This window comes from Pinus tabuliformis, chromosome 1_1, assembly GCF_031772625.1.
Source record: "Pinus tabuliformis cultivar Carrire ecotype Pingquan chromosome 1_1, CPIR1, whole genome shotgun sequence".
Classification (NCBI taxonomy): Eukaryota; Viridiplantae; Streptophyta; class Pinopsida; order Pinales; family Pinaceae; genus Pinus; species Pinus tabuliformis.
The window spans coordinates 682,605,247-682,631,001 of NC_142297.1; positions in this window are offsets into that span (position 1 = coordinate 682,605,247).

Sequence of the window (25,755 nt, forward strand, 5' to 3'; positions counted from 1 at the left end):
GTTGGAGGATGGTCTTAGTCTAGAGGATCTTGGATATGTTTGAATTTGATTGATTCTATTGAAGAAAATATTTGACTCGGTTTTCCCCTCAAACTAGGGTTTTTCCCTAGCTGAGTTCCTACATCTTGTGTCCATTTTTCTCGTGTTTGTGATCTTCATTTTTTTTGGCATTTGTCTTGATGATGGAAAGAACACTAATATAAGAGGAGGTGAATTTGAGAGTGCTAGGGTTTGTAGATGTTCGCAGGTGTAGAACTCCATTGATGCATGCAAAGGAGGGAGCTCCACTCCCTCTTACAGGCAGGCGGTGGCTAGCCAAGGAAAGAAACGAATAGAGAGCGTCAGAGGACCTTCAAGGGCAGGGATAATGAATATGGAAGAGGAGCAAGATTTAAACAAGTCAAGGGAGAATAACAACAATAAAGAAAATGAGGAAGAAGACAAGGAACAAGGAGCAAAAAATAAAGCACAAAAGGGGCCATGTAAATCCAAAGCCGAGGTCACACCCAGAGTAGTTTTAAATGATCCTACTCTGCAGGCGTACAAGGGTCACATGCGGACATATGCTATCATTTTTAAATTCATGGGATTATGGCCCACTGAAAAGGCTTTACAGACTTGGATTAAATACAACTGGAAACCAAAAGAAAGCATTGACCTACATCTTGGGTCAAAGGATTTCTTTACTGTGGTCTTCACAAATATTAAGGATAAAGAGAGAGTGTTTGAAGGAGGGCCATACTTCTATGTAGCAGTAGGCCTCTACATGCGACTCTGGATGATGAATTTTGTCCCTGAGCGAGAAACCTTCACTTCGGCCCCGGTATGGGTAAGACTATACTCTCTACCTCTTGATTACTGGCAAATGGAATTGTTATTTGCCATAGGAAATAGATTAGGAAACTTTGTCAAAGCTTCTGAGGGCACCAAAAGGGGAAATTGCACTTCCTTCGCACGAATATGTGTGGAGATGGATCTCTCCGGGGCTCTACCGGTTGAGGTCACCTTGGAAGTTTTTGATGAAGAATGGATGCAAACAGTAGACTATGAACATATTCCTTTCAAATGTCGAAGGTTCCATGAGAATTGGCACCTATTCAGAGATTGCACTCTTAGTAAAATAGAAAACAGAAGTAAAGCGAACATAATGAAAGATACTGAAGGCTTTCACAAAGTGGTACATAAGGAAAAGGGCGCAAGAGGGGGCCAAAGCAACATCAAATAGAAGGGCAACAGGCTAACTTGAATAGGTTCCAAGTACTCGAAGAAGAAGAAGAGATAACAAAAGTAGATCAAGTTATGAAAGGAAGCCCAGTAAAAAAGGAGAAAGAAGAAGACATAGCACAAGCATAGGATTATTACAAACAGAAAAAGAGTATGCTGAGAAAAGCAGAACTGGGGATGGACCTAGAAATTACCCAGAGTGAGATGAAAATGGAGGATCATGAACAACAGGAGATTCTTGATAGGGAACACCTAGATCTAGAAGGATTCTTGAAACAGGGGACCATGACTGGGGTAGACTCATTACCGCAAGAAGAGTTCAATAGAGTACAATAGTTGTTCCTATGGAAAACTCAAGATAAAGGGTTAGACAGACAAGAAAAAAATGAAATACAGGGCAATGAAAGTGTAAAAACTATGAAAATCACACCCAGATGAGTGCCCAGAAACCCAGGAAAGAAAAGAGGCAGGAAAAAGCAGAATGAGTTATTGACGGAATGTTGAAAGCTAATGATAGATTCAGGTAAGATGAAAGATCTAACCAGCTACTCCTTTACGAGTCTTTAATCATGAAGTTTACATCTAGGAATATCAGAGGTCGAGGTAGTAAAAGAAAGGAAAGAATTCTTAGTAATAGAATGAAACAAGAAGCTCCAGATATGATCTTTATCTAGGAAACTAAATGTTCCATTCAAAAAATAAAAGAAATTCATAACAAATGGCTCAATAGATTTTAGTTTCTAGAAGTCAAACCAGATAATACAACAAGGGGAATACTTACTCTTTGGAACCCCCAAAAGATTGGCAGAATAGATGCTATGGCAGCTAGAAATGATTTCTCAGTGGTTATACAACCGGTGGGAGATACGGAGACCTATCTGGTCACGAATTGTTATGGCCCTCAAAGAATGGATGATAAACTCATTTTTCTATATTCTCTTATGGAGTTTAGAGACAGACATGTAGATGTACCATGGATCTTATGTGCGGACTTCAACATGATCAAATCACTTTCAGAGAAAAAAGGGGGAACCAGAACTTTAAGCAGAGACTCTTCAGTATTTCAAAATTTTATAGACAATATGAAGCTTGTTGATACTGATATGAGTAAGTGTCTCTTTACTTGGAAGAATAAAAGAGGAGGAGAGTCGAAAGTAGCCTCAAAGTTAGACAGATTCATAATCTCAGAGGACCTTATGCTTACCAACAAGGAAATGACAACGAGAATTCTCCCCTTTGGAGGCTCGGACCATTGGCCGATTCAACTTGAGGTTCAGGGCATTGGGACCCCTAGGAACAAACCTTTCAGATTTGAGAATATTCGGTTCACCCACCCAGACTTCATCAACAACATTACAAAATGGTGTACAAAAGATATGCATATTCACGGTACAAGAATGTTCCAGCTACACAAAAGACTAAAGCACATCAAGCTCAGACTTAAAGATTGGAAGAAGAATGAATTTGGCAATATTTTTGCAGCGAAAAAAACTGTTGAAGATAAAATGAGGGAACTCAATCAAACCCTTATCACTATCACGGATGGCTTTGATAAAGATAGAAATGACCTTGTCACCAAACACAATCAATACTGGGAGAATTTATGTAAGTAAGAGGAAATATTTTGGAGACAAAAATCCAGAGTTCAATGGCTGAAAGAAGGGGAGCGTAACACTAGATTTTTCCACAGATCTACCATAGCAAATAGATCTCATAATAGGATCTCCTTGATCAAGGATGAGGGAGGTCATCTTCATAATTCCCATGAGGATATAGAAGATGTGTTAGTTGATCACTTTCATGGAATAGCACAGAAAACCATTTCCAATAGAGAGCATTTTATCAGGGATTTAACAAGACATATTCCTAGACTGGTTACAAGAGAAGATAATTTCAATCTCAATAGGCCAGTGATAGAAGATGAGGTTAGTGAGGTTATCAAAGAAATGTAGAATGGTAAAGCACCAGGCCTTGATGGTTTCAATGTGGATTCCTTTAAAGCATGTTGGAATATTGTTAAACAAGTCGTTCAGAACGTAGTGGAAGATTCCAGGTTGAATAGAACTATTTTGAAGGTGCTTAACACTTCATTCATCTCCCTGATCCCGCAACAGGACAATGCTCATTCTCCAGACAGGTTTAGACCCATAGCTCTGTGCAATGTGGTATATAAGATAATATCCAAGGTTATTGCTAACAGAATTAAACCACTTCTTCCTACTCTGGCTTCTATAGAGCAATCTGGTTATGTGAAGGGCAGACAAATTATTAATAACATCATTCAAGTACATGAGGTGGTGCACTCTTTGAAAAGCAATAGGAAGGTTGGTATGATTATGCAATTGGACCTAGACAAAGTTTATGATAAGTTGAATTGGACCTATATAAGAAGGGTCCTTATTGCTTTTGGTTTTGATCATAACTGGGTTAAATGGGTAATGGCCCTAGTAACTTCTTCCAACTTTTCAATTCTGGTTAATGGTTCTCCTTCCAGGACTTTTACTCCTTCCAGAGGCCTCAGGTAGGGTGATCCGCTCTCTCCCTTTCTCTTCATCCTCATGATGGAAGGACTAGGTCGGTCTATCAAGCATGCGAATGAAGTTGGTAATATCAAAGGCCTCCAACTTTCAGAGAATGGTCAGGCTTTGACCCATCAACAATTGGTTGATGATACTATGCTAGAGAGAATCCCCACAGTCAAAGAATCTCTAGAATATAAACATCTCCTATCTGACTTTTCCATGGATACAGGTATGGAAGCTAATATCTCCAAATCTAAGATTTTTTTCTTTAATACCAATATTTCTATTCAGAAAAATATCTCCAGGATTCTAGGTTTTCAAAGGGATGTTCTTCCCTCCAAATATTTGGGGGTTCCTCTTACTGATAAACCTTTGCACAAGGGAATTTGGGAGCTGGTGATTAATAAAATGCAGGATAAAATCAAGAAATGGACCTTTAGATCTTTAAACTTGGTTGGTTGGTTAGTGCTCAAAAAAGTTGTTCTCCAATCAATCCCTGTTTTCATCCTATCATCCCTTCCAGGTCCAAAAGGAGTTTCACAACATTTTAGAACCATTCAAAGATACTTTCTTTGTGGGAAGGGGGAGGAAAGAAAGAAATTGGCATTGGGAGCCTGGGAGAAGATTTGAAAACCTAAAAAATATGGGGGTCTTGGAATAGATGATCCAAAAGGACTAAGTCAAGTTTTAGGGGCGAAATTATGGTTGCGTTGGGTAAAAGACCCAAAGGCATAGCAGGCTAACATCTGGAAAGAAAAATATCCAAACACTTGGCAAGATAATGATCTCGTAAGGACGTCTAGCATCATAAAGGGCTCACACATCTGGAATAAGGCGTGGGGGAATAGAGGATTACTACAAAAAAAAACTTCTGGGAAATCATAGATGGTGATCTTGCTTTGTTTTGGGAGGATAAATGGAAACGAGAACCTACACTGTTAAGAGAGGACATGTTGAACCTTAAGAAAGATACAGATACCCAGAGGTTATTTAAGGTAAAAGATTCTTGGGATCAAACCAATAGCAAAGGAAAATGGAGAACCTGGAAGAATTTGCATAATAGGGAAGACAACCCACTGAAAGCCAAAGAAGGGTGTTCTGGGCCCTTCCAAATGCTAGCTCTATGAAGCCTAAGAGGAAACAATGGAGCACCTTCTTAATAACTGCTTTTTCACCCCTTGGTCGTGGGATACTTTTGCACTATCTTCCAGTAGATAGACAGGGACAAAGGAAGCATCATCAACGCCCTAAGCAATTGGAGACGCAACTTCTCTGATTTTGAACTTCTAAGCTCAGCCTGGGCTTTAACACCAAGCTTCATTATTTGGACTGTCTGGAAGAAAAGGAACAAGAAAATCTTTAAGAATGTAAAATGTTCCTCCCAACGCCTTTTTGAGCAAATCTTAAGACAACTTAAGGAGACGGTAAGTTCCATAGTGTGAACTTACCCTAAGAATCCACCGTCTGAAGCTGATACACAAATTCTTCTTAAGTTGGGTATGTAGGGGCTTATTCCTTAGGGCCTGGAGAGGAAGGGTTTGAAACTTGATACTAAACAGGATTATTGGCATCCTCCCCCTCAGGGTTTTTTGAATTACATCACTGATTGGGCTTCCAAAGATAACTCAGGTATTGCTGGCTTTGGAGGGGTATTAAGGGATGAAAATGAAAGTCTCCTTTTCATTTTCCATTTCCATTTGGGTAGAGCCACTAACAATATGGCAGAATTAATGGCTCTTAAGCAATGTTTAGAATTCCTGAAGTAGGAAAATCTCCAAAATGTTATTGTCGAAGTTGATTCAGAGTTAATCATAAATTTGGTCAAAATAATTAGCTGTGGAATGGAGACGGAAAAAGTCTCAAAGCAATGGAGGCTGCTCTAGGTCTTTCACAGGATTCACCTTCATCTCTGAGGCTTATGTACCACGAGTTTTAACCATGTGTGAAGGATAGAAAATAAATTGGCGACATCCTGGCCAATCAAGGAGTGCTTTGTACCAAAAGTAGGGTTGCGCTGAGCTGGCCTGAGATAGCTCTGAACAGTTTAAAGGTGCAATGTCACAACTAGGCATATGAGGACATACTGGTGTTTCGAAACAAAGGCATAGAGGCGGGGTCTACCTAAGGTGGATTCTTTATGCAGAGTTTTTTCTGTAGTAAGAACATTCTGGGGATGCAAGTTACTACTAGCCTCCCCAACCCTCAACAGTACAAACACAAAAGTTTCAGTTGGAAGTTGCTAGGCAGGCTCAGATCTGAGGATGGTCAGCCAAAACGATGGATTCTCATTGTGCATTGGTTCATGACGCCACAGAGATGGGATGATGAGTGGGGCCGGAATTCTGGCTTTCTCGGCAACCTTAAACCCCCCGTGTTTCTTTTTGTAGCTGCAATACCACTCGCGAGGTGGTTTGTTGTCCACTACACACCCTTCACGTGGGAAGTAGTTTTGTGGAGTTGGGATTGATTTCATTCACCTTGCTCCATGTGGCATAGTACGAGGAAGGAATACCGCCCTCATCGCGTGGTAATTTTCGGTAAGATAGGCTTGTGCAATATGCTCCTTGTCCGTCAGATCTTGCAAGATGGATCTACGATCAGGAACAAGTGAGCAAGTTGGTGGGTCTACGATGGCTATCACGTGGTTAATCATCGGGATACTAGGTACAGCGATATTATCCTCTGCCATTGGATCTGGCATGGAGGATATACGGTTAGGAGCAAGCACGTAGGTTGGTGGGTCCAGGATGGTTATCACGTGGTTAATCGTTGGGCTACTTGGTATAGCGATATTATCCTATACCATTTGATCTGGCGTGGAGGATCGAAAGTCAAGGAAAATGGTGCTGATATGGGGAAGAATATCTTCCAGGCGGGTTTCATGTCTTAGTGGAAATCGATGGCTTTTGTGTGATCTTCATGCTTGAGGGTTATCCCCCACTCAGAACCAAAACCCTTCTAGTTGGGTCCCTAATTCCTCATTGGGTCTGACTCTAAATTTTTCTTGTTTGACTGTTTGAGGGAACGAGACTCAATGCTTAAGCCTTTAGATCGGGGCCCAAGGTTGTATGCAAATGGTTTTTCTTTGGCCCACAGTCCCTTGGGAACTGTTGTACTCTATGTAAGTTGTTTTTAGATTTAACGAAATAGAAGGTACGACTCTTGCTTCAACAAAAAAGAGGAAAGAACACTAATATAATGATATCACAAGAACTGGTCAAGTTAAGAGAAATCATTTAATGAACTGTAATGTAATTCTTGCCCTAGATTTTTCAACATGTGTTCAGAGCCTTATTAATTGGCATAGGGGAGGTTAGAATATCACTACAATGGTAAGAAAAGGAAGAAAAGTTAGTTTCCTAGGACCAAGCTCCTAGAGGAAAGAAGAACAAAATATTGTGCATGTTTATAAGTCTATTCGTGCGTAGTTAGGGTTGTTGTATAGAACTAAAAAATCATAATAGTGAGAGGAGTTCTGTAGCATCACTTAAATATCTGAATAGCTAGATCTATAGCTTATTCAAGGTTGAATTACTTGCGGGATAGAGCAAAGTTATGTACATACATACTCATCTCTGAAATCTTCCTTATGAGATTTTGGGAAATAACTTAAGGTGGCCAAGTCATATGGTTTTAGGACTAAAGGTAGTCCTTGAAGTCAACCCAGAAATAAACTTAGGTCAAATTGTTTACATGCTTTGTTGGCCTATTTGAAAGTCTTCTTAGAAAGCTAAAATCACCAAAACAATTGAAAGTATCGTCACCATCAATCTTCCAAATCATGGAAAGTAAAAAAAGTTTAAGGACTACATTTTATATGGAATAAGTGAAAGAGAAACTTTATACAAATGTATTATCTCTATCTCAAAAAGGAAGCAATTTATACAAATGTATTATCTCTGTCTCTAAACCAGCTTAAAGACCTCATCTAACTCAAGATACATTAAACCTACATTCTTCACATAAAATGTTAAGATACTTGAAATAGAAGTAACCAACATGTGGATTATGTGTATAATAGAAGTCTAAACCTCAATAATAATATAGAAAGTTTGCCTTGGAAGCCGAGTATATACCTGGACAGTGTGATGAGAAACCAACCTCAGCAATTTTCAAAGGCATAACAATTGCTCTTGAAGATCTCTTCTCCTCTAAGAACTGTCATATATATATATATATATATATATATATATATATATATATATATATATATATATATACAAATTCAAAGCTCAAATAAAGAGGAAAATTTTGTTAACTGAAAAGAACAATCATCATGAGCACATCCAAAATCTGGATAGATCTGATCTTGAAGCTTCCTCAATGTTTGAAAACCTCCTTACCTACAAAATTGAGGAAGAAGGTATACAACATTTGAGGAACCAACTTGAAGAAATCAAGTAGGTATTGTGATTGTTCTATATCTAAAAAATATGAATTCCTTTGTAGCAACAAGTCCAATGGATCATCAAATCAAAGGTATGTAACCCTGAGGTATGTATATTTATTTTTACTTATGTGGTTCTAGGACACTAAATATTTCAATGTATCAAGGATTGTAAAACCCTAGATGATTCATATAGAAACCCATGTTCATTCTGAAGAAACCATATCCTATTCTATATACAAATCCTAACTTTTGGGTTTATAGTTGGTCTAGGATAAAAATTGGAAACCTTAGTAAAAATTGAATTTAAACTTAAACCTGAAATCCTAAACTTGTAATTATACTCTTGAAAATGATTGTCAATTATTAATAAATAAGGCTGGTACTATTTCACAAAACTAAGTTTGCAGGGATAAATAAGGAATCCTTAAATAAAGGCTTACAAGGAGCTTTGCTACTAGAGGAATCCTTCAAACTAAATCCTATAAGGTTTGTAAAATCACAAGGTATGTATAACTATTTGTAGCAATAACTTTCCATATCAAAAGGGATGGTTATTTTGAAATTTATATCCCTAACCTTTTCATGTTTAGCTATTTTGAATCATAAGGATTCTTGTTTGAGTGAATAATCTTTAGATTGAATCTACCCTTATCACTTTATCTCATGTTGTTTTCTCATTTTGGTTAAAACCTAATCTTGAGGGTTTACTGTAAAACCATTGTTTTTTGGTGCTTAGGGAATGTTAATGATGAAATCCTAATATTCTTAGGATTTGTCACGTGACAAAAAACCCACTCTCTCAATGTTAATGGTTTTGGTTATGTTATGGTAAAAACCCTAGCCTTTTACAGTTCTTTTTTATGTATAGAAACCCTAGTATTCTTAGGGTTTGGTAAATTAGGGTTGATGACTAAACCCTTGTACTAGTCAATATAAAATCCTAGAAATGCATCTCTCAATATGTGTGCTTCCATATAATTGAAACTCTTGATTTATTAAACGTTGTTGTATATCTAATTTTGGAGTTTGATGTTTGTATCTAGGGGTTATGATAAAACCCTAGTATCAGAATGATGAAAGTCTCTAGGAAATAACAATGGAACCCTAGAGATGAAATGTTGGTACATTAACTTTATTATTTTTTGAAATCTAGGGTTTGTAGCAAAACCCTAGTAGAGATTGATATTCTAGGGCATGATATTGAAACCCTAGAAGTACATTTTTATTTTATTATTAGTATGACTTAGTTTTGATGATAAAATCTAGGGTTTGTAATGAAACTGTAGTAAATGTTTTTGCAAGAAGTCTAATGGATGAAGCTCTTGATTGATTATAAAAACTAGCTAGTTTTAGGTCTTGAATTTCTAAAAAATAATTTATTATATTGACATATTGTTAGATTTGACTTCATGATTTTGTACATATATATTTTTTGTACTTATTGTTAAAGGTTTATAGGTACTTAGTCTTCTAGATAATGAAGACACTTACCTTATAGGTGATGATAATTTGATGATGATGTTCAACATGGTGAAAATAGGGAGTTCAGATAACCTTGATGACATTAAATTCTGATAGATTATCTTGCTAAGGAATGATGAAGTTTTTAGTAAGATCTAAATTCTCCGAAGAGTTGTTGTTGTAAAAGGAAGAGCCTTTATGATACGCAGAATAAGATAGTTGACGAAATTGTCCTCTGATTACTGGGATAAATGAAAGTGTAGGTATCGCTAGTTGAGAGGGAGGTTGAAGAGAAGTGAGTGACCTAATGAAAAGGCCATAAGGATGTTTGAAATTCAAGAATAATTGCAGTAATAATGATGGATGTTTTTGAAATAAGTGTTGAGGCTGAGTTTGGTGATGCTGGAAAAGTTGAAGAAGATAGCTTCCAACAAAGATGTCTTTGAATAATGTGACGATGATCTAAGAAACATCAGAACGATTAAGAACCTAGAAGCTTTGTGTTAAATATGTATAGTGAAATTTTATTACTAATTGGGGTTGTGTTTATGAAGATACCTCCATAAAAAGGTTGAATGTTTGAAGCATTCTTCGTTTAATTGATAAGGAGAGATGAAGCATCATGGTGCTACAAGATTCTCGTGAGGAAATTTAGGTAGCCTATGATGGTGTTAGGATCCTGAAGTAGGGAAGGTGGCATTGGTATTAGAGCTCACCTTATATACGCACCTAGATGCCGGGGTTAGTGATAGAGAATAAGCCTAATGATACCTATAAAGGCTAAAGCTTAGAACACACCGTAGTCCCACCCAATTAGTGTACCCTACTTAGGTATCTAATTTGCAACATTGTGTGTGTTTTGATTCTTCATAGAACATATCATTTTGAGATCTTCCATGTACCTTTGTATATATGTAATTATGAATACCTCCTTAGTTAAGAGAGAGTGTTGAAGAATGTAACTTGTGTAATTCTTCATAATTGTATTTGATTCATAATGTAATTATATCGGTTAAAAGAAAGAAAAATATTTTATTATTATTAAAATAAATTGACTTATTAAAACATGGGTTTCCTGCTTGGGTCAATAGTCAAATAGATCAAAGCATCCATTGTGTGCTCAAGGATTTTCATATCAAGTCGCAGTCAAAAGTATTATATAAAATACCCTTCTTGGGTTCTTTGTATCAGAGAAAGAGAATTTCTATGAAAAAATTATTCCTTATCTTCCTCCAATATCCTCTATCAAGTCAACCTCTCCTTCCATTCATCGCTTCCCCAATAGAAGAAGTGAAAACAATTATATATAGCAAAGTAAACTTGACATAGTTGGTGAAATGAAGAAGTTTGATCTATAATTTTTAAAGGATGTGAAGTTGCCCAAAGAAGGAAGCCTCAAGTAAAAGAGGGGAATGAATTTATATTAAGGCTTAAAAGGTACTTCACTACAACACCAAAATTTTTGTTGTAGAAAAAATGGCGGAAGGTGCAACACTACAGGGTCAAAGCTACAGTTGCATGAGAGGGTCGAGGGTGTAGTATTAAAAGGCAAAATCATTGTTGCAGAAAGAGACGAGTTTGTTGTGAAGCAAGCGAAGTTATAGGGCTGAGCAAGTTGACTTGATTTTTGAAGGATGGTCTTAGTCTAGTGCATCTTGGATATGTCTCAACTTGATTGATTCTATTGAGGAAATGATTTGACTGGGTTTTCCCCTCAATGTGTGGTTTTGAACTTGATGAAAACCTACATCTTGTGTCCCATTTTCTCATGTTTGTGATCTTCATTTCTTTTTGGAATTTATCTTGATGATGAAAACAACACTAATATATTTATATAAAAAAAACTTGTCAAGTTAAGAGAAATCATTTAATGTACCCTAATATAATCGCTACCTTAGATTTCTCAACATAAAGATCCTAAAATGTGGGCATATTTATTTTTAAAATATTTACTAAGTCTATAACATGAAAGATGAAACCTAATTTTTTAGTCACAACCACCTGAACACTGATATGACCAAGAATATTCAGAGGAAATGAAATCCTATCCATTCACTAAAAAAAAAATCTGCAAATGTACATCCAGAAATGCATTTATGGTTTTTGAGCACGTGGTATTGATAAGTCATTGTAATGGCCCATTGTGTTGTAAAAAAACTTATCTACAAGTTAATAATATTCATGGTAAAGTTGGGGTGAATATTCATGGTTAGGAATATTGATATATGTAAGTTTGTTGTAAGTATTCATTTTTTATGTGCCTACTAATTAAATTTAAATACCGTTACAAATCATTATTAGTCATTGCCAACTCAAGACTCTAGCACTAGATTTTCTTATTGACCACTATTAATTTAGCATTGATGAATGAAACCCATTATGTTTAACTTTGAGGTATACATATTTTTTTATTATTATTAAAAAAATTATTTTTGAAACATTTGATTGGTCCATAACTTGAAGTTGTTATTGTAGTATTTGAATAATATAATCACATGTTGATAACTACATCATATGATTTATTTCATAATTTATGCATATGGTTTCAATATTCATGTATGATTTTGAGATATTTATGTAGTGATTCTTTAATCCAAAAATAGAATCTTTGAAAATAGTTCATAGTCATACAAATAACTTCCCACCATAATTTAAGCATGTACCTTTATAAAAATGGATAGAAATAAGTTGTATCACTTCCCACCAAAAATTATGTACGAGTTGTAAATATATAGATTTACTTGTAATTATTAATAAAAATAAATTTACAATACAAAAATTTGTGTTTTATTATTTACTACTTTTAATTTATTATTATTAAGTGAGCAAACATTGAAATATATACACTCATTTACGAACACTACAACATATCTCCCATAATACGTATATATTACTCCCTCTCTATTTTTTTTTAAATTGAGCCGACATATAAATGTTATTGTTTACAAACATTTACACCATTACAACATCGCCCCATACTGAGCTCACATTTCCTCTTTTTATTTTTTCTATTTTGTTTTCTATATATATTTTTCCTAACATTTAAAAAATGTTGACATATTTACTTACTTACATTACACTTGCCCATATCACCTATATTTGGTTATAGAGCCCCTCTTGATGCAACCAAGTTATTGAAAAAATAAAATAAAAAATTATAAAATAATTAAATTGTAGCTTTGTTACTATTATTAATTATAAAATAATTAAATTATAGCTTTGTTATTATTATTAATTATAAAAATAATTAATTCTCTAATGGGGGTATCCACAATGTACAATATGGGGTTGACCTTGCCACCTTGCTATGTGATAGGAATTTATAAATAGGGGACATCTCTCACCCCCAACATACATCTGCATGTAGCCCACCAAATTTCCATTTATACCTATTTATATATGAAACTATCCTTTATCTTGGGTATTTTTGGTGGAGGCTTGGAGCAAAAAAGAGGTAGAGGAGTCAAACTTCGTGTTGGTGGTAGTGATTTGAATTTCCTTGGTTAACAATGGCTCGTGTATATGGGAGCATGAGCCTGATGTAGTGAGGTTTGTGGATTTTATGGTGCTAAAGAAGAAGAGGTTGGAGGGGTATGTGGTTTTGCATGTGGAGCTTTTTCTATGGTCTCGAGTCTTTATTTAGGAAGGTCAGCGAGGGGGAATCACTATCTATTATGTTGAGGTGATTCAGGTTCTTTCCCTCCTATTATTGATTCTTTCTTTTGTTGCTTTCCTTGGATAGTTAAATCTTGTACATGATTGTCAATCAACGGTTATTATTTGGCTCAGGTTGAGTGAAATTCTTATTATAATTAGTCTTAGGTCTGGCACTTCATCGTTTAAGCAGAGAGTGGGAAAATATATTATGTGGGCATCTTTTTGTGTGTTTCTTAGACTGTTTCTCACGAAAAACCTAGTTAAATAGGGTAATGTCCTCTAGTCCTCCTCGTATTACTTCATATTGTAAAAAAATTTCAAGTTTAGTTTCCTAAGTGGTATGTGGTTTTGTATTTTGATAAATTCCTCGGTGTCTATGGGTGCTATAAAATGGGGAACTACCTTAGGTAGTACTCAGTTGGGGGTCCTTTTGATTAGTGCGGTATGGTCTAAGAGTTTCTGTGATGACTCTTTCTCGTGTGTTCTAGTCCCTGATAGTATTTCTCCTAGGTCATTTTCTTATTAATTTTGAGGACACAGTTGCTTTAGCGGTTGCTATAAGTGTGTCCCCCTTATGAAGACCATGCCTCTCAAGAAATGCATACATCCTAGGAGGGGGGATGGGGAAAGCAATACGCGAGGTCAATGAAGGGCAAAACTTTTTTCTCATGATTCCACTACAACTAATTTCAATGTAGTCCCAAGAGATACATAAAGAGAAATTAGAAAGGTATAAACTTAAGCGAGAGTGGAAAGATAGTCCCACTTAGACTCTAAGATTATGGACAGGGTTTCTTGTTGTGTTTTCGACCCTGGTCATACCAGGGGATGGAAAAAACAATATTTGAACTCAGTGGCTCTACATTGGAAAATGAAACTCTGCTTGGAATGGTATTCAAGGATAAATAAGTTGTATATTGGATTTTCTTACTTAGAGGACATTAAAAGTATAGTGAGGAACCACCACTTCACCTCGAATAGGATGAACACAAGGCTGACCCATGTAGAATGACACATACAATATGATAAGGGCACTATTGCACCTCCCAGATTGAGTGCTAGGGACCCTATTCCAATCTCTTCCTCTGAATCCAAATGATGTATAGGCTTCCTGGTTTTTCTTTGCATTCATGCTATGTGTTGCGATGACTACCAATATGAGGGGAACTTTTGTAATATGCGGTTAGTTGGCATTATCATTTTTGCATTTTGGGATAATAACAAAACTTATGAATTATGGGTACATTTGTATCCCATGGAGACATCAGAGAAATCCTCACCTGACTCGATGTAACAAGTATGTACCTTTGAGATTCCTTTAATAATATAAAGTGATTAATTACAAAGAAATATGAAAATAATTAATATATAAATTAATCCTATATACATTTGAGAAAGACATGCAACAATATTAGTATCCATGGTGATATAGTCCCACTTTACCATGAATATTCTTAATATGCAATTTTTAAGGTCATGACCAAGCCATGCGCCAAATTGGTTGATGAGACCCCCTTGTTTGTGGGACAAGGAACCCACCTTTGCACAACGACTTCAGTATTAAGTATACGAAGGCAAACATACTCTACCCCCCTTTGGTTTTGAATCTGTGAACTCTTAGGAGGAAACATATGCTCTTAACCATTAGGCCCATGTAAATAGGTTTGTTACAATACCATGGACCAATACTATGACTTATCAATACCACATGCCCAAAACACCATAACATATTTCATATGACACTTGTTCATATGATATGATTTTTAATTAATCAATTTAATTAAAAGAGAAAAAATTACATAACTCAACTTTTTGATTTTTGTATATTACTAAGTGTATTCTAATATATTCCATGAAGGTTAAATGAGTACCATCCACCTAATAATTATTGATAATTAAATTAAAATTGTGGAAACCTTATTCCAAAATAGATATGTGTACCGACATAAGTCTTAGTAATGATAAAAATGAATTAATACGAATTAATATATGAGTTAAACATATATACATTTTAACAAAACATGTGACAAGATTCCTAACCATGTAGATTCTTAACCTGTAAATAAGCTTTCTTACAATACCACATCCTTTTATCAATGTCATATGTCTAAAAAATAATAAGGTTTCGCATATGACACTTATGCATATGATATTTCATTTAATATATAAATCTAAATGAAAGAGAGAAAATGACATGTCTACTTTGGAAATAATTCTCAGCCTTCAATTTGTGTATATTATTAAGAATATTCTAGAATATTGTATAAGGTTAAATCACTATCATCCATATAATAATTATTGATAATTAAATTAAAATTATGGAAGTCCTATTCAAAAATAGACATGCGTATTGAAAAAATAATAATCTAGTTACTAAAATTAGGAAATTTGTATTTTTAAATAATTGATTATGTAATCAATATTTTACAATTTTTGGTAATTCATATATACGTGAGAGAGAGAGAGAGAGTGTGTGTGTGTTTGTGTGTTTTTTAAAATAAATTTGAATAAACAAAATATTATTTAAAGTGAGAAAATAAAATAATTTTTTTTGCTGTTAATATTAATATTTTTACATTTATTTCTTTTACTATATTCATTATATCCATCCTCTCTTCTCTAACTTAATTATTAATTTAATAATAATAATAGTACTAATAATAATAATGATCATCAGGTCTAGAATAGATGGTACTGGTGTACACACATGATGTGAAGCTCACTAGTTCCAAACTCAGTGGGAAAAAATCCACTCATGTTAAGGGTTGGTGTGTGATTTCGATGACTAGGATCACAATTTCCCAAGCAAAAAGTTCACAAACCACTTAACAAACAATAATAATACATTATTACAATATTATAAATTAATATTAATTTCTTTCAATTTCTTTATGCTTTTATTTACCTTCTTTTAAATATATTCTCATCTAAATCATTTTTAGTAATAACCATTAATAATATTAGTAATATATTAAATTATTAATAATATAATATATTAATTATAAGTAATTTTATTATCTTGATATTTTTTATAGTGTTTTTTTTTTAATTTTTTTTTCCCATTAATTTACTATTTTATTTATTGATTCTAATCTTATACTTTCAAAATTTTGAATGTCTCTTATGATTAGTGGAGTATTTACTCTAAATCTCACAAAAGTTTCTTACATTCTACAACATTCTTCATTCAACCTCATCTATAATTAACCTCATCTATTAACATTTACTTAAAATTAATACTATTAAATTTTAACCGGTTTCTTTTTTTTAATCACCTTAAACTAAATAAACAAGACATTTAAAAAAAAAAAAAAAACGTTTAAAAAAAATACTTCACATAAATCATTTTTAAAAATAAATAAAATTTTGAAAAATTTTCAGTTTGTGTCCATCTGTCAAGTCATTTTGGCTTTAAATTTTCTGTCACATATCTACTTATTAAACACACATAAAAAAAAATTGGTACTTATAATACCCACACTTCACTATACATCTGTTTATAAAGGCCACACCTCGCATATATATATAATTATATATTTGACCTGCGTAGACTATGGTGTGGCAGGTCATATCATTCAGGTATGGGTTTAATCAATGGTTCATGCCAAAGTTTATTATACCACAGATGTTACGGTTTATGATTTCAATTCTCGTATGTCAAGGCTGTCCTGCCTATGGCTGTTGGCATTCCGAATGCTTGACACCCGGCAGCAGCATTGACTCTCACCGTCCTGTTCACGTGGCTGAGGTAAGGTTGTCAAGTCTGATAGTTTCCCGCGCTTTGCATTTGGCCATTGGTGTTTTGATGAACGATTGGATATTTCCGTATGAGATCAAGGGCCATAGACGCTCCACGTTACCTCTGTTGGCAGGCGGGGTATATACGCGCCCCTTTCCGGATTCTTCGAGGCTTTTGTCATTCGGCTTGGCGCTCCGCAGCTGCTCCGCTCCATTTCACTTCCGCATGAGGTGCTCTTCTGAGGTTTGCGCCGAGTTTCTCCACGATACCAGGCCTGTATGCCCTCTCTGGCGAGATTCAGCTCCATGGTTCTCGCCCTTAAACCAGCCAGGTAAAGGTTTGCCCATTCATTAAGATTTAACCATGTTTGGTTTATATGCTTGCAAGGTTTGGTAATCCCCTGTTTCTCTAGCATGACAGGTTTTACTCGGCGGTTCCCGGTTTCAATGGTGATGAAGGGTTCTCCAGCGATGCTCCGCTGAGCTACACTCAGGTATTTATCTTTGCTAGACGCATGAGTCTTGGTTACTTCTGGTTCAGTTCACCCTTTCTGGTTACAGGGTTTACCCTTTGTGCCCAGGCAGGCACCGTCCTGACCTTTGCACGGTTGACCGCATATCTGATGGATGGATGCCCTCGTTCCGGCTCCATGTGTTCTGGTCTGGCCAGGGATTAATGATTCCCGCTTACGGCGTTTTCTATTTCTTTTGGGAACTTCCCTCTAGATACGGAGCAGAAGATTTCGTTCTAAATCTATGACTCAGATGTATAATTTTGTGGTTATCACTGTACTGTGGTTTATTCCGAGCTCTGGTTTTCTTAGCTGGCTCGTTTTGTTTTATTAAAGATTCATATAGCTTGACAGACAATGTCTACTATATTTTGTTACTTATATGGCGCTATAACTTGCCCATTTCGTTTTCTGTTAACAATATACCATGGAATATATACATAGGGTTTTATGTGTCGAAGTTCTGGCAATTACAGTTTCCCGTTTTGGGTTCTTATCTATCTAGTTATGAATGAATGCGCTTCACACTCAAATGTATTAAGGTTATTTCATTTCTGTTATGGTTTACCGCAGTATGTATGCGTGTTACTGAACCGTCGCGCCTGCCTCTAATTGCCATAGAGGTATGGCCGGCCGTTCTGGGGATTTTCCCATAACCTGGAAATTCTGAGGTTTGCGTAACTTATGCCTATGGTTTTATGTCATTTTGCTTCTCATTCGTATGGAATCTTTGGAATATATCACCACGGTACTGATACATGACCGCATGATTACCATAGCGGGTTCTTTATTACTTGTGATGACATGCATATTTATATACTGTCGCAGTCTGTTTAAAGAAATTGTTTATGCTACAAATGTATATATGTATCATCCCTCTGTTTGGAATAGTATTCCGGTTGTCTCTCGGCTCAAGGGTTTCGGCCTTTACCCGAGGCTGTGAGAACTACAGAAATTCGTGGATGCAAACCGACCTGATTCGGTTTCAAGGATTATTTAAACCTGAATACCCTTACGGTATGCTTGTCTCTCTGACGTAAAAGTCTGCTCTTAAATAATGCATATCAGTTACGGTGAAAGATAGTCGTTTTGTCACAAGTTTCGCTTGGTATTGTTTAGTGTATAATGAACCATAAGATCATGATGCGGTTCGACCCAGAACTCCGTTCTTGTTTATATAACTGTCTTGGGTCTACTTTGACTGTGACTGTCAGTTGGTAGGAATAAGGGATTCTTTCGAAATGCATTAGTTCCTTGTCTGGGTTTCTTACACTCACGCTACTTGTGTTTATTAGGCTGTATATATATACATAACATCGTTCTTGTTTTCCTTTTACAGCAGACAGTGTGTACCCGTGTTCAGTTAACTCTCTTAGTTCATACTTTCTTGAAATTGTACAACAATACTATGCTAGATTTGTACAGCAATATTATGCTAGATTTGTACAGCAATATTATGCTAGATTTGTACAACAATATTATAACTGGTACAGATAGTATACCCATAACATATTCTGTTCACTACTACAACCCAATTAATAATAATCAGTCTATCAATTACACAGATAACTATGGGGACATAAAGTTTCTGCTACTTACCTGGTCTCCTCTGATAAGGTGAGTCTGGAACCGGTCTCCTGTCAAATATCTGTGTAAGCTTGTTATCCTCCCAACCGTGAGATCAGTCTCTCAAGACCTGAGTCTCCCCCCAAGCTTCTGCTTACCGGATCACTATCCTCAGTAAGCCAGCACTATGTGCTTGACTATCTGGTCCTTACCAGACTTAGTCCCAAACAAGGTTCTTTCTTTCCTGTTTCCCTTCTCTGTCTGTCTCTACAGCACAGAGAGAAAACTATCCACCCCTTTCCCTTTTCCTGGAAATCTTTTGAGTTAAGGAAAGTGGTTATTTTCAGTTCCATTAACTGCTTTCCCTTTTGGGAAACTCAATGCTCTTTTTGAGAAATTCTTTAAACATTACTCTAATGCATAATTCAAATCAACAGATTATTCTTTTAAAAGAAAATAAGTTTTCAATGTCATTCAGTTTTTTTACTGCAGTAAACTTTTAAATAATTACATTTACGGGGTCATCACATCTCCCCCTCCTGAGATTGGACATCGTCCCGATGTCTAGTGTCTCCAAACAGTTCCGGATAGGCTTTCCGAAACAGCTCTTCATCCTCCCAAGTGGCCTCTTCAGGCCCATAGTGCTGCCACTGCACTTTAATTTGGGTAATAACCCGCTTCCGCAACTACACTTCTCTCCTGTCGAGAATGCTCAGCGGCTCGACTAGGACCTCTCCTTCCGGTTCGACCTGCAACCAATAACAGTATCAGTCTTTTGTTCCAATCTCTTTTCAATTAGTTCAACAAAAAAAACAGTCCTCACCCTTATATTCTGCCACTTAATCACATGCTTAGGGTCATAAATGTACTTCTTAAGCATGGATACATGGAAAACATTATGAATTCTAATGTGGCTAGGTAAGGCTAGCTGATAAGCTACCGGCCCAACCCTTGCTAAGACCTGAAAAGGTCCAAAGTAGCGGGGTGCAAGCTTAGCACAACTGCTCCACTGCAGGGTGCTTTTCCTGGCCTGAATTCTGATGTAAACGTGATCGCCCACTTGGTACTCTTTGAATCTTCTTTTCCGGTCTGCGAAATTTTTCTGTCGATCTTGAGCGGCCTTCAGGTTGGCTCGCACCTTTTTGACCATGTCCTCCATCTCCTTGAGCATTTCTGGTCCCAATCTTAATTTGTCCTCCGGGCCACTCCATTTTGAGGGCGTCCGACATTTCCGTCCATACAAGACTTCGAATGGAGACATCTGAATTGATGTGTGATATCCATTGTTATAAGCGAATTCTACCAGATGCAAATAGTCTTCCCATTGGGTTGGTTTCTGCATGACACATGCCCTCAACATGTCCTCCACCATCTGATTTACCCTCTCCGTCTGTCCATCAGTCTGGGGGTGGTAAGCTGTGCTAAAATTCAGCTGGGTACCCAATTCTGCAAATAGCGCTCTCCAAAAAGCGGACGTAAACTTTACATCCCGATCTGATATTATAGTCTTTGGAAGTCCATGAAGTCTGAACACATTTTGCATGAAGATGTGCGCAATTTGCACTGCCCTGTAGGTGGATTGTACTGGTATGAAATGTGCTGCCTTGCTTAGTTTATCAACCACTACCATAATAGAGTCATTGTTTCTTTTTGTTTTAGGTAGCCCAGTTATGAAGTCCATTGATATAATTTCCCATTTCCATTCTGGAATGGGTAGGGGTTGCAATAATCCAGCCGGATGCTGATGCTCCGTCTTGATCTGCTGACACTCCAAACATCGCGCTAAATATTCAGCCACATGCTTTTTCATTCCCGGCCAGTAATATTCCTTCCGAAGTGCAGTCAGCATTTTCTGGTACCCGGGATGGCCAGCGTAATGACTGGTATGAAACTCATTCAAGATTAAGTTTTTGAGGTTGTTGTCATTTGGTACAACCAATCTTTTTCTGTAAAGCAGCATTCCATCCTTGCTGATCTCATATTCCTGTGGACTTTCCTTGCTGGAAAGTGGCATTTGTTGCTTCAACCGTTGGTATTCAGCATCTTGGCTTGCTGCTGTTTTCATCATTTACTGCAAGGAATTTTCCCACTTACTGAAGATAATTTCATATAAACAATGTACCTTCCGACTTAGAGCGTCGGCTACACGATTTTCCTTTCCTTTCAGATGCTTGACGTCAAAATCGAACCCACTTAAGAAATCTGCCCAACGGGCTTGTCTGACATTCAGTGTGGGTTGACTAAAGTAATTTGTTAAGCTATGATGATCTGTTAATAACAGAAATTTCCTTCCTAGAAGGTAGTGTCGCCACATCTTAAGCGCATGTATGACAGCTGCCAACTCCAAATCATAAGCAGAATACTTCTGCTCATGTTCTTTCAATTTTCTTGATTCATAGGCTATTACTCTCCCTTCTTGCATCAACACACCTTCGACGCCTTCTCCACTTGCATCGGTACATACCACATAGTCTTTGTTCGGATCAGCTATACTTAAAACAGGAGCAGATGTGAGTAACTGCTTAAGCTTCTCAAAACTTTGTTGACATTCAGAACTCCATCTGAATGACCTTCCTTTCTTTTGCAAAGACGTGATGGGATATGCCACCCTTCAGAACCCTTCCACAAATCTTCTGTAGTATCCAGCCAACCCCATGAAGGATCTGATATCTGCCACATCCTTTGGCACAGGCCAATCCAGTATGGTTTTTATCTTCTCAGGATCCACAACAATCCCTTCCTTAGAAATCACATGACCCAAATACTGGATTTCTTCTTTATAGAAATCACATTTGCTGAGCTTAGCATACAACTGATGTTCTCGCAAAGTTTGCAGTACCATCTGAAGATGTTCTTCATGCTCCTCTTTAGAGCGAGAATAGATCAAAATATCATCAATGAATATTAGTACAAATTTGTCTAAAAATTTATGGAACACACTGTTCATTAAACACATGAATGTGGCGGGTGCATTAGTCAAACCAAAAGGTAGCACTACAAATTCATAGTGCCCATACCGGGTCCTGCAGGCTGTTTTAGCGATATCTTCATCTTTAATCCTGATCTGATGGTATCCAGATCGCAGATCAATTTTAGAAAATACTATCGCTCCTTTGACTTGATCAAAAAGCTCATCGATCTGAGGTAAAGGGTATTTATTTTTAATTGTCAGCTTGTTTAGTTGCCGGTAATCAATACACATTCTAAGAGTTCCATCCTTCTTTCGGACGAATAGCACCGGAGCTCCCCATGGAGATACACTGGGACGGATATAATTTTTCTCCAGCAATTCTTGCAGCTGCATTTTCAATTCCGGTACACTCATTCTATAAGGTGTCCGCGAAACTGGAGCAGCTCCTAGTATTAACTCAATGGTGAAGTCTATGTCCCTCTTAGGAGGTAATCCAGGAATTTCTTCTGGAAATACATCGGCGAACTCTTTTATCACCGGGAGGTGTTCTAGTGGGTTTTCCTTATTCTTAGTTTCTGCATATCCCACCTGAATAGCATACACTTGGCATCTATTCCGGATGCATTTTGCCAGCTGAGATGCAGTGATTGGTCGGATCTGCACGGGTCGTTTAATTCCCTGCATATCTTGTTCTATTCCAGCATCATCCTTGTACCGTATAAACTTTGTTTTGCAGTTCACTAAAGCCCAATGTTTTTCCAGCCAATTCATCCCAATTAGGACATCATAGGACCCGAGGGGAAGCACGTTCAGGTCTGCCACCACTGACTGTCCTGCTATCACTATAGGACAGCTTTTAACCTTTGCCAATACCCGTCTTTTGGTCCCTGTAGCTAGCTGTACCAGCCAAGGATTCCTGAATTTTTCAGGCTGTAATTTACACTGTTCAACTATCTTTGGACTAATATAACTTAAAGTAGCGCCAGGATCAATTAGAACAGAGATGGAGAGGTTTAAAATTTTACCTTCAAACTCTACCATGGTGGGCTGATATTCTGCCTGGCGGTCGTCCAATGCTGCATTAATTCTTGGCATACTTCGTCCCACGTCGCCCACGGTTGATGCCTCATGAATTTGGGATATCTGGTCAGTTCCCTTCCTTTGCGGACAATTCTTGACATAGTGCGGTCCACCACAGCCCCAGCACTGCACTGGAGGTCTGTTTGATCCCTCAGTATCCATCTTGGCGGGTTGTTCACTCATTCTGGTTTCACCGATGGACTTGGCCCTGAATGCACTCCTTGGTGCTGCTCTATTGTTTTGGTTCTTGTTGCTACCTTTGATTCCACTGCTTCGACTTCCTTTATTATTTCCAACAGCTTTACTGTTCTTTTTCTCATTCCATTTTCTGTTGGTACTGTCCCCTTTCTGCTTACTCTGCTGATAGCAGATTCTGGCTTTGCGAATCGCTTCATCCATTGTTTTAGGATTGTCAAATTCAATCCTTTCCCTCATATACATGGGTAAGCTGCTAACAAACCGCTGCACCTTAGCTTTTTCTTCTTTAAGGTAGGGTACATAGCGAAGCAAAGATGTGAAACGATTGATGAACTCATCCATGGTCTGCTGTCCCAATCGCAGATCATGGAATTCCTTTGCCTTCTCATCATAAAACCGTTCCGTCAAGTATCTCTCCTTGAAATATTTCTGGAATTTTTCCCAGGTTATGGTTCGTTCAGTTACTCCTTTAACAATTTTTACCTCTTTCCACCACAGTGTCGCCTTCCCTTGTAACTGGAAGATGGCCAATCATGCCTTCAAGTTATGGTCATATTCATATAGCTAAAAGTATTTATTCATGTTGATTAGCCATGCTTCAGCCGCTTCCTCTTGTTCCCCATCATAGTTTGGGGGTTTAATCTTTCGAAATTCCCCTTGCAATTCCACCTTTTGACGCTTTGAGGTCTGTTGTTCTGAGGCATTAGCAGATTGGTCCTCCTCTTCTTCAGGGATTTCAGATTCCGCGTGATAGCGTTCTTCCTTTGTTATTCTCTGCTGTTCTGCGCTGGGGTTAGCTAGTGGCGGGTTCTGTTTGTCAGATAGAATTTTTAATATCCTCTCCTGCTCCATTGTCAATTGTGCATTATCCTCCCAGAGCCGAGCCATTTCATTTTTCAGTTGTTGAACAGTTTCTAGTATGGCCAGATTCGTGCTGCGGGTCTCCTCACCCAGCTGCACCCATAACTCCGCATTGTCTCCAAAATTTGCTGCAGGCCCCAAATTGGCTGCAGGCCTGTGCTGTGCGCCGCCAGACCCCTGCATGCTAACTATCACTTGTGATACCTTTGTTGCTCTTTCCCTTCTTCTTAACTAGCCTGGTCTGGTCATGAAACATATAATATTGTGAGCTACCTGCACATTTTGTTTTTCCAAAAGATTGTTAATGTCATTATGATCTTCTCATCTTTTGATATTTATTCACATCCCAGAGGCCACAGTATGGATAATCTGGGCTCTGATACCAATTGTCACATATCTACTTATTAAACACACATAAAAAAAAATTTGGTACTTATAATACCCACACTTCACTATACATCTGTTTATAAAGGCCACACCTCGCATATATATATATATATAATTATATATTTGACCTGCGTAGACTATGGTGTGGCAGGTCATATCATTCAGGTATGGGTTTAATCAATGGTTCATGCCAAAGTTTATTATACCACAGATGTTACGGTTTATGATTTCAATTCTCGTATGTCAAGGCTGTCCTGCCTATGACTGTTGGCATTCCGAATGCTTGACACCCGGCAGCAGCATTGACTCTCACCGTCCTGTTCACGTGGCTGAGGTAAGGTTGTCAAGTCTGATAGTTTCTCGCGCTTTGCATTTGGCCATTGGTGTTTTGATCAACGGTTGGACATTTCCGTATGAGATCAAAGGCCATAGACGCTCCACGTTACCTCTGTTGGCAGGCGGGGTATATACGCGCCCCTTTCCGGATTCTTCGAGGCTTTTATCATTCGGCTTGGCGCTCCGCAGCCGCTCCGCTCCATTTCACTTCCACATGAGGTGCTCTTCTGAGGTTTGCGCCGAGTTTCTCCACGATACCAGGCCTGTATGCCTTCTCTGGCGAGATTCAGCTCCATGGTTCTCGCCCTTAAACCAGCCAGGTAAAGGTTTGCCCATTCATTAAGATTTAGCCATGTTTGGTTTATATGCTTGCAAGGTTTGGTAATCCCCTGTTTCTCTGGCATGACAGGTTTTGCTCGGCGGTTCCCGATTTCAATGGTGATGAAGGGTTCTCCAGCGATGCTCCGCTGAGCTACACTCAGGTATTTATCTTTGCTAGACGCATGAGTCTTGGTTACTTCTGGTTCAGTTCACCCTTTCTGGTTACAGGGTTTACCCTTTGTGCCGAGGCAGGCACCGTCCTGACCTTTGCACGGTTGACCGCAGATCTGATGGACGGATGCCCTCGTTCCGGCTCCATGTGTTCTAGTCTGGCCAGGGATTAATGATTCCCGCTTACGGCGTTTTATTTTTCTTTTGGGAACTTCCCTCTAGATACCGAGCAGAAGATTTCGTTCTAAATCTATGACTCAGATGTATAATTTTGTGGTTATCACTGTACTGTGGTTTATTCCGAGCTCTGGTTTTCTTAGCCGGCTCGTTTTGTTTTATTAAAGATTCATATAGCTTGACAGACAATGTCTACTATATTTTGTTACTTATATGGCGCTATAACTTGCCCATTTCGTTTTC